This window comes from Brienomyrus brachyistius, unplaced genomic scaffold (assembly GCF_023856365.1).
Source record: "Brienomyrus brachyistius isolate T26 unplaced genomic scaffold, BBRACH_0.4 scaffold236, whole genome shotgun sequence".
NCBI lineage: Eukaryota > Metazoa > Chordata > Actinopteri > Osteoglossiformes > Mormyridae > Brienomyrus > Brienomyrus brachyistius.
This window is the reverse complement of record NW_026042511.1, coordinates 203,032-211,992: the sequence shown is the minus strand read 5'-3', so window position 1 is coordinate 211,992 and position 8,961 is coordinate 203,032. Positions and strand designations below refer to the sequence as shown.

Below are 8,961 nucleotides of genomic sequence, written 5' to 3'. Positions count from 1 at the left end.
GCTTTTTCTTCCGAGTCGCCTGCCCCTCCTCCCCCGAAGTCATCGGCTCTTCCTCGGTTGTATCACACACAGGTTCGGAAACATTCGATGCGCATTACCGTCCCCTCCTGCACTGGAGGGTTAAGGACAACGTGATTATATCGAACCAAAATTGAAATGTGCAAGGTTGACTTTCCTAGTTATACGTCTTCATTTTTATTCTGGGTTTAACAACCATGAGTTTATGACGTATTTTACATGATTAGTTGGCGACTGGACCTTATTGTTTATATCTCTTATTAAGGATCCATCCATCCATACATCAATTATCAAAACCACACACTTACAATCCGAGTCTAGTTTCATATGCTGCGCTGCTGAGCGACCCGCAGAATATTATGCATGAGTACAAGTCACAAGCCCCGTTTCCACTAACACGGGGCCGGTTCTAGCTTGGTGCCTTTTGAGACCGAGGCAAAAAGATGCAGACTCTCCCCGTCGGGGAATCGAACCCCGGTCTCCCGCGTGACAGGCGGGGATACTCACCACTATACTAACGAGGAGATGTACGCGCACTACTTTTACATCTTCAAGATAAACAGCGGATGACTACTAACATTTGCGAGTAATCAATGACTGAGCTTCATGTCATGACCATGGTGCTCAAGAGAAGAAAAAATACATAATGTACGTCCACTGATACCAGAACAACCATATAGCTTTATACTAAGACGATGATTAAACGGAAAATTCCTTTACAAAACACTGCCACAAAATCATAGTTTCGCAATATTACATCGTGCAACGGGACACAGTGTAAGTACGTGAAGTCGGTAATTAAATCAAGAAAAAAAAGTGAGAGGAAAAGAATACTTTTCTATTATCATATTTTTTCTAACTGGCCAAAACTGAGTCATATTTTGATTATACACACTAACAGAAAAAACAGTGCAAATCTCCGGTAGTCCCGTTTCACTTGCGCTCCGCTATGGGGCAGTAACAAGCAGAGCTTAAGTGTGGAAGGAAAAAAAAAACACAGGACAGCATCAATCCCAACTTCACAAACGCCGGAGATCGAGATGCTGTAAGCATGACAATTAACATCTTTATCCAAGGGAAACAGCTGCAAGACCACAGATGCCGCGCCTAACAAAGGTAGGATCGATTCCGAAGTTCAGGCATTTACAGACGCGGACTCTTCTGGAGTTGATTTTTTCGGGAGATACGCATCAACTTCAAAAGTATGAAACCGCATTATATCTATATCTGTTATGACGTTGTAGCTATTGATACTGATGCATCACAAAATAATTTAAATGTTTTTTTCATTCTGACATATGTTCGTTCGGACGAGGATTTTATTATATGAGATAAGTTTTAAATGAAAACTTTTTTTAATCTATATGATTAATTCTCGAATCTAAGCCAGACTTCACATAAATCATTCATTCATAAATATAATGGAACATACAACATCCAGGTATCCATGAAATTTATGATCAGGCTATACGTTTGTGATAACAACAAAACAACACAACATGTATATTTACAATATATGGGCCTATTGTTTAATATTGCCTCCAAATTATAGCCAGACAATAACGCAATAGGCCGACATCAAACTATTTTCATGTAAAACAAAAGTGCTGGCAGTTTGCTTGTGCTTACAGACCCCGCCTTGAGCCATCCAGAAAGATCCCAAAAATAACCGACAAGCAAAGGTTGTAACAATCTGAGCATGTTTAGTTTAATGTAATCAGGAGCCGAATTAATAACGCGAATAAATGATCAAACCGAAAGTCTGTAGTCGGGAATATCCGATAACGTCTTTGACGTGCAGTTAAGATAGTCAGAGGAAAAACCTTGTAGTTTACTTATATATATGCCTAAATATATGAGTGTGTCTCTCCGGTGATTTAATGATGAATATAACGATTACATATCAAATCACACATTAAGCAATTATTATATTACTAGGTTGAACGTTTTCACTATGTCTGTCGTCACCTTGATTTCACGATTTTGACTATTCTTCTTATCCCAGATTGAACAAGTCATTGTGGCGATGCAAGATCCCGACATGGGGATAAAGATGAAGAATCAAAGACTGTTAATCACAGTGATTCCACATGCGATGACAGGTGCACGATACATATTTTACTTTTTAAAAATAATTTTTCATGCCGCCCGGGTTGTCTTACACCCGGCCGTGCAGTGTCCCGGGGGCCGTGGTCCTAATGGTCATTTAAGCCCTTCACAGGAAAGCCCATACATCGGCGGTCTTCGGGAATCCTGTGCATTAAGACTGTCATCGATCTCCTTGCGCTCATATTTATTTATGTAATTTATTTATCGAGTTCAGCGTTTTTTGATTTATGACGGCTTAATGCATTTCTCGACTCTAACTAGATGCCTTCCTCGCTATGCCTTCCCAGGGAAATGATATCGTGGAGTGGCTAATTCAGAAGTACTCCATCATGGAAGAAGGTAGGGCCGAGAAGTATGTAGGGAAGCGTTACCTGGTGCTCTTATGTGAGGTTAATCGATTGTTTTTTTTCCCTTCGTGACGACGATGGCGCCCCTGCTGGGCGAAAGACGTCATCAGGTTTTTTTTTTTTTGTAATAAAATAACAGAAATAAACGAGTCTTTTGAATAATAAATACAAATGAAGTAATAGAATTTGTCATCCATACAACAGATTAGCCTAGCTGCATTTATGTGTAAGCATATGCCAATTCACGTGTCTGACAGAAGCATGTTCTGTTCCATTGATATTGCTGAGCCTGTGAATTAATAAATGTCAGAATTGAGCTTGTCCATAACATAGACACCCCATTCGCCTGAAGCTTTTGGGATTTTCTTCCCCTGGCGTCAATTTATCTGCTGAATTATTTATCTTTCTGCTGAGAGGCTATTAGTACAAATAATCTGTAGGCCAGTCCCGAGTCGCGCCGCTACGCAATGCTGAGCTGTACGGTTTGATAGTCCCGATGCAAACTTCGCTGATAGCCAGAGGCAGTCAGTCATGCCTGGAGAAATATCGCTATCCGTCTCCCTCATTATGCACTTCTGCAAGACGCTGTTGTCCTGAATTCCCGGGCGATGCAGATGAGGTTTTAAATAGCAAGGGAGCAGATTTCCCTGATTTACAGCCCAGATTGGAAAAGAAGTCGGAATGGAAAGGAGGGGACTTTTAGGCAGTAGATGGCAGATGCAATTAACAGACTTGAATGGGGCAAAAAACCTGTTGCCCCGGTAAGCAGTTACCCCTCCCTGTAAACACTAGGCTTCCCCCTAGCAGCGCTGTTGCTGCGCCGGTCTGAAACCCCCGGGAGCGCCTGACTGCCAATGGCCGCGGAGGCAGCCGGGAAAGTGGAAAGTCCCAATTACTCGTAATTAATTATAGTTCCGATGAGGAATGCACCATCCCGCGGCTTATTCTGTGCACCATGTCAACGTTTTTTTCAGTTACTTGCTATACCGTAAAATAAAATATAATATGCCTACTCAGTTTCTAGTTATCGTGTGTTCTACTGTATTCCACTGACAAAAATTTAGAGAATTACTATGCCTAAATCTGGGCTACGAGTAGTGGATTTGTTTGAGCTTTGAGTAGTTTACGTGGAAATGAGTGACCACTTTGTGTGTTTTCAGAGGCACTTCATGTGGGGAATCTGATCGTGAAGCACGGCTACATTTACCCCCTAAAGGACCCCAGGACGCTCGTCCTGGGGCCCGACGAGACGCCGTATCGCTTCCAGGTAACCTAAAACCACGGTTTCTTCAGATGGAGGGCAGCGCGAGAGGGTGGTGGCCATGTGGGGGGGCACGCATATCGAAACTATTCGTTGGAGAGACTGCGGAATTACCGTGTAGGACAGTATTTCTCAATCTGGTCCGGGCTCCAGAGCTGAGAGGGTGCAAAAACGTAGACTGTCTGGTAGGGAGCTGGGAGGGGAGCAAAAACGTGGATCATCTGTGTGTCGCCGAGGACCGGATTGGGAAACACTGATGTATGAGAACCAATGCCAGTTAAAGTAGCAAAATGCCTTCCACCCGCCTTGTCCCCTGACATGTTAAATCACAAAGCACCTTTGTCACGCTGCTTCTGAATAGTTTCAAATGACAGCATCTCCTTTTTGCTAGACTCCGTACTTCTGGAGCTCTCAGCAGTGGCCAGCCTCCGAGCTAGATTACGGTGATTACCAATTATTAATCATGTGCTCGCCTATTACATCATTACTTCCCTTTACTAGAATAATAGAAAAACACAGTTTCTTGCCATGTCTTTCTTTTGCTCTTCTAAAGCGATTTATTTGACTAAGAAGAATATCAGAAAGCAAGGGCAGCTGATAGACTATGAAAAAGGTAAGAGAAAATTTTTATTTATGTACATTTCAATGCTATTCTTATTCGCTGGTCTGAAGCATTGCTTGATGAGATCATGTGATAGCTGAATGCTCATGGGAGTTTTACTTACACAAAATATTATTGAGGGTAGAAGGAAAAATGATTGGTTCAGAGAGATAACCAATTAGATTGTACATGAGGTTGGATTCCGAGCAACTAGAGGAGGCAGGAGCAACCAATCAGATGTCTTGGTCCTGCCTCCTCTGCAATCTGATTGGTTATCTATCCGAACCAATCATTTTCCTTCTGCCCTCAGAACATTTTTGTGTAAGAAAACCTCCCACCAATTATGCACATAGTAGGATCGCACATAGACATCCACCAACTTGCCGCCATGTTGCGTCAGGGTCAACGCATTTTAGGTTCTCATCAGTAAGAGGGTTTGTGAATCCGACACTGCCAGCTGATATCCTGGGAGGGGTTCGGCCTGTGAGTCATAACGTGAACCCATGCAGCAACGCAGCCAGCCGTGCGACCTGGCAATGTCGCATTTAAACATCGTCTCCGCAGGACAGCTACAACATGTTGCACAAACGGATCAACCACACCTGGGGACTTCGTGGTGATGCAGGCGAAGGAGCAGCTCAGGTAAACCCCACCCCAGCCCGGGAATACTGTCGCATCGAGCTATGAAATCAATTTCATAAATGCACACAAGGGGACAGATGAGAATGGATGAATAAATCTCGTATTAAGAGGATGATGATGTTACCTAAATTAAAAAGTAACATGGTGTGTGGTCATAATTTCCCTCCTATCTGTTAAATCAGACCTCAGCCTAAACACTAGAGTCGGAAATCCATTTCTAAGTGAAAAAGGAAACAGAAAAATGAAAACCCTACCTTGCAGTTCAGTGATTACCGCTATATGCTAATTACCCAGTATGCTTTCTGACTCTCCATCGACTGCTCTGCTCCTACCAGGGCAGCCAAACAGAGGCGCAAGGCGGACCGCATCGTGCTGGAATGTCAGGAACAGGCCCTACTGGCTCGTCAACAGACCGCCAGTAAGCACCTCCCCCGAAACCCCTGACTCCCTACATCTGCCCCGGCGAAAACCCAGTATGCTGTGATTAGAGTAAAGCACACACTGGGTAAACCTGAACTCAATGCACCTTGGCAGCTCGAATATCGCCTCAGGCTGGGGGCGATTCTAGGATTTTTTTGAGGTTGTGGGGCAGAGTGGTGGCTCTGGGCCTAGGGATCTGTGCAAGCAAGTGGAAGGTTGTTGGTTCAAATCCTGTGAATGCCCAGAGTGATTCTACTCCGTTGGGCCTTTCAGCAAGGGCCTTAACCTGCAATTGCTTTGTCCTGGGTATGACATTAATCTACATGCAGGCCTGTTAGGAGATCCTTCAACTTACAGGGGAAACTTGGCAGGATTGGCAGGAAGGCATAGGCAGGGTCCCATTCCCCCACAGAGAGCTGGGGGGGTTGTGCAGTTCTCTCCCACGACAACGGGTTTGTTCAATGAAGGAAGGCAAAGGAAACATCTGTAAGGGACATATGGAACATTTCCGGTATAATTTTCGATCTCCGTCATCTCCAGAGCATTGAGCTCAGCAAAATTCACGGGGGGGGGGGGGGGGGAGTTTTATCTTCGTTAAGTAAGACACACAGAGTGTCTCCATGCATACTTTGTGGGGGAGGAATATATCACTTCAGGCCTGATAACCCACTACTGCTTCAGTGTGATCATGAAATATTTACTTAGCTGGGAAGAAGCCTATGTTCTGTGGGACGAGAGCTTTCAGAAGACAGACAGGGACAGCAGGCTGCGGGAATGAGCAACTGCACCCTCGCTGAGTGTAATTTGGAGTTCATGAATAACACAGGAGAGTGGAGAATGAAAGTGTGGGACAGGAGCAGAGTGTGGTGTGTATCTGGCTTAATCCCGGCCGTCACTAGGGCCCCTTTCTGCTGGGTGCGCAGCATCTCTCAGGGCTAATAAGCATCAGCGTTTATGTGGGCCATTATCCCCATCCGGGGCGGCATCAGGAGGTGGGAATGGCAGCCACGCAGCTGCGGATCACATCCTAAATTCAGCTTATTTTGCAGATGTACCTTTTATTGAGACTAGAGCAGTTGGGGGTTTAGGGACTTCTCTCAGGGGTCCAGTGGTGATGTCACTCTGCTGACTGTGGGATTTAAACCGGCAACCTTCCAGTCATAGGCGGCGACTGCCAACCCGCTCAGCCACACACCACCTTCATTGATGAAACCCACCGTTTTGACGCCAATTAGACGGAAACACAGTTGAGCCAAAAACCACGCAGCGTAGGGCCCCCCAGTCAGGTGCTGCTCGTGTTTAAAAGGCAGGGACGCTCTGCACTCTGGTACGGCCAGGTGGACGGGGGAAGCTGGGGGGGGGGGGGGGGGATTAAAACCAGCAAATGACAAAATGGCCGCTTCCTGCCTCCTTTCTCTTTGCCCGAGAAACACGAGACGCATCGCTAAGACTGGTGATGCTTGGATCTGGGAGAGAGGAGTGCGAAGGGACTGGGAGACGGCCTGAAGCTAAAATGCAGACATGCTGTGTTTGCGTCTCCCCCCCCACCACCCCCCCACTTGTTGGGCCTTTTAAACGAGCTGGAAGAGGATCCACCTCCGGAATACCGGATCCATTATCTGACCTCTATTCCTGCGGCTCAGGCTTAATGCTGCATGTTAGCGGAGAGATAATGGATGTAATTGCAAATAGCAGCGTAATAATTTGCCAAATAGTCCTCTCTGCTGTTAAGTCCTGAGCTGATCTGAAGCACTTTAATTGGGATTTAAGGGAAACCATGTTAAATCAGATTGCATTCAGTATCGACATTTGGTTAGTTTATTCTGTAAAGCAGGGTACCCCAGTCCTGATCATGGATACTGTGTCACCGACTGGCCCTCCAGGACCGAATGGTCCTTTTGGAAAGCTGTCACACTGTCCCCTACTGGGCAGTGTCGCCATGGGCTGTACCCAGTGGCATCATGGGAAATGTGACCAGTAGTGCTAAGGGGTATTAATGCAGCGTTAGACCGGCGTCAGTCTGCTTGAGAGAAACGAGCTCACTCTTCATCTGAAGTTCAGCTAAGGATTTCTCACCCTCTGATTTTCTGCAGCCGGGAACATTCAGCGTTCAAGAACAAGGCCCTGAGCGAAGGAACCGGCACAACTCCCGAGTCCAGCTGGTCTGAGCTTTTTATTAAGCATATACATTTTTTCCGTAATGCCAGTACCTGCTGTTTATCGCCTCTGTCAGTCACAGGACCGGATCCGGGCAAACAAGAGAGCCGCTCGGGGCCTAGATAAGATCAAAGTCATGAAGAAAAAATATGTATATTAATATCTATATATATATGGCAGCTATAGGCAGAATAGGGCTGTTGCCTTGGGCCCCCAAATTACCCAAGGAAGTGAAGTGATAATCAGTGTTTTTGGTGGGAGGGCATCCGAGGGAAGCTCGTGTGTGAGTGTGACAGCACTTCGTTGTGCTCATCTTTCTGTCTCACTTCTTCCTCACTTCCTGCTCTCGTTTTCCATGCTAACGTAAGTACGTCAGCAGTCCCACAATACATACTCGTAATAGTGCTATATTATTCATGGTTTCTAGACTGGATGTCTGCTTAGTAAAGCCAGGAGCTGAGTGTGAGCAGAATTCCTACTGTCTGATTCCTTGCATGTGATTCGCTCGTGGGAGTTTTACCCTCACAAAAATGTTCTGAGGGCAGAAGGAAAAATGATTGGTTCAGAGAGATAACCAATTAGATTGTAGAGGAGGTGGGTCTAAGGAACTAGAGGAGGCAGGAACAAGACATCTGATTGGTTGACCCCCCCCCCCCCTCCTCTAGTTGCCTGTATCCACCACTTCTACAGTCTGATTGGTTATCTCTCTGAACCAATGAACCTTGTGCCCTCAGAACATTTTTGCGCAAGTAAAACTCCCATAAACATGTGGCTTATATCATGTTTAGAGACGGTTTTGTTTCTTCCTTCTTTACAGAACAGAACGCGGACTACTACAAAAGAGAGGTAAGCCTGAAAGAATTTAGAGTGAACCTATTTCAGCTGATGGGATGGTTGCCAAGAACAACCAAAGAGGGTGATTAAGTGGGCTCTTAAGAATGCTGTCATAAGAAAATTGCTTCGGAAGGATCTACATCTGTGTTGTCGTTTTCTTTTGTTGGCTCTCAGATATTGACAAATTCTGTTTAAAGGTACAACAGCATGGCTCTTATCAGGGCTTGGATGTGTACCATGCTGTGCCTTTTTTCTGACTCTTATATTCCCCGTGTGATTTTTCATGGCTCCCGACACCAGATTGAACACATCAGGAAATCCCTGGGCCGCTCGAGGGTCAAGTCCTCCATCTGCCTGGAAAGGTTGGATAACAGCCTCCCCCACCTACCCCCCCCCAACACCTGTGATTCAGCCTCAGTCCCAGCATAGCTGGGGGACCACTGGTTCGACACCAGTCCACATTAGTCCCTAACTGGGGGATATCTCTGGGTATTCTGTATACTGTGCCTCTGATTGGTGGGGGGGGGGATCTATTTCATGTTAATTCTGACAAAAATGCTGGGGACTGCTCT

At 45.6% G+C, this 8,961-nt stretch overlaps 1 non-coding gene across 1 annotated transcript; it reads right to left on the bottom strand.

Moving 5' to 3' along the window:
- Positions 1-470: 470 nt before the first annotated feature.
- Positions 471-542, bottom strand: trnad-guc (transfer RNA aspartic acid (anticodon GUC)). Its single transcript has one exon. It is a non-coding gene; the product is annotated as a tRNA-Asp (tRNA).
- Positions 543-8,961: the final 8,419 nt, after the last annotated feature.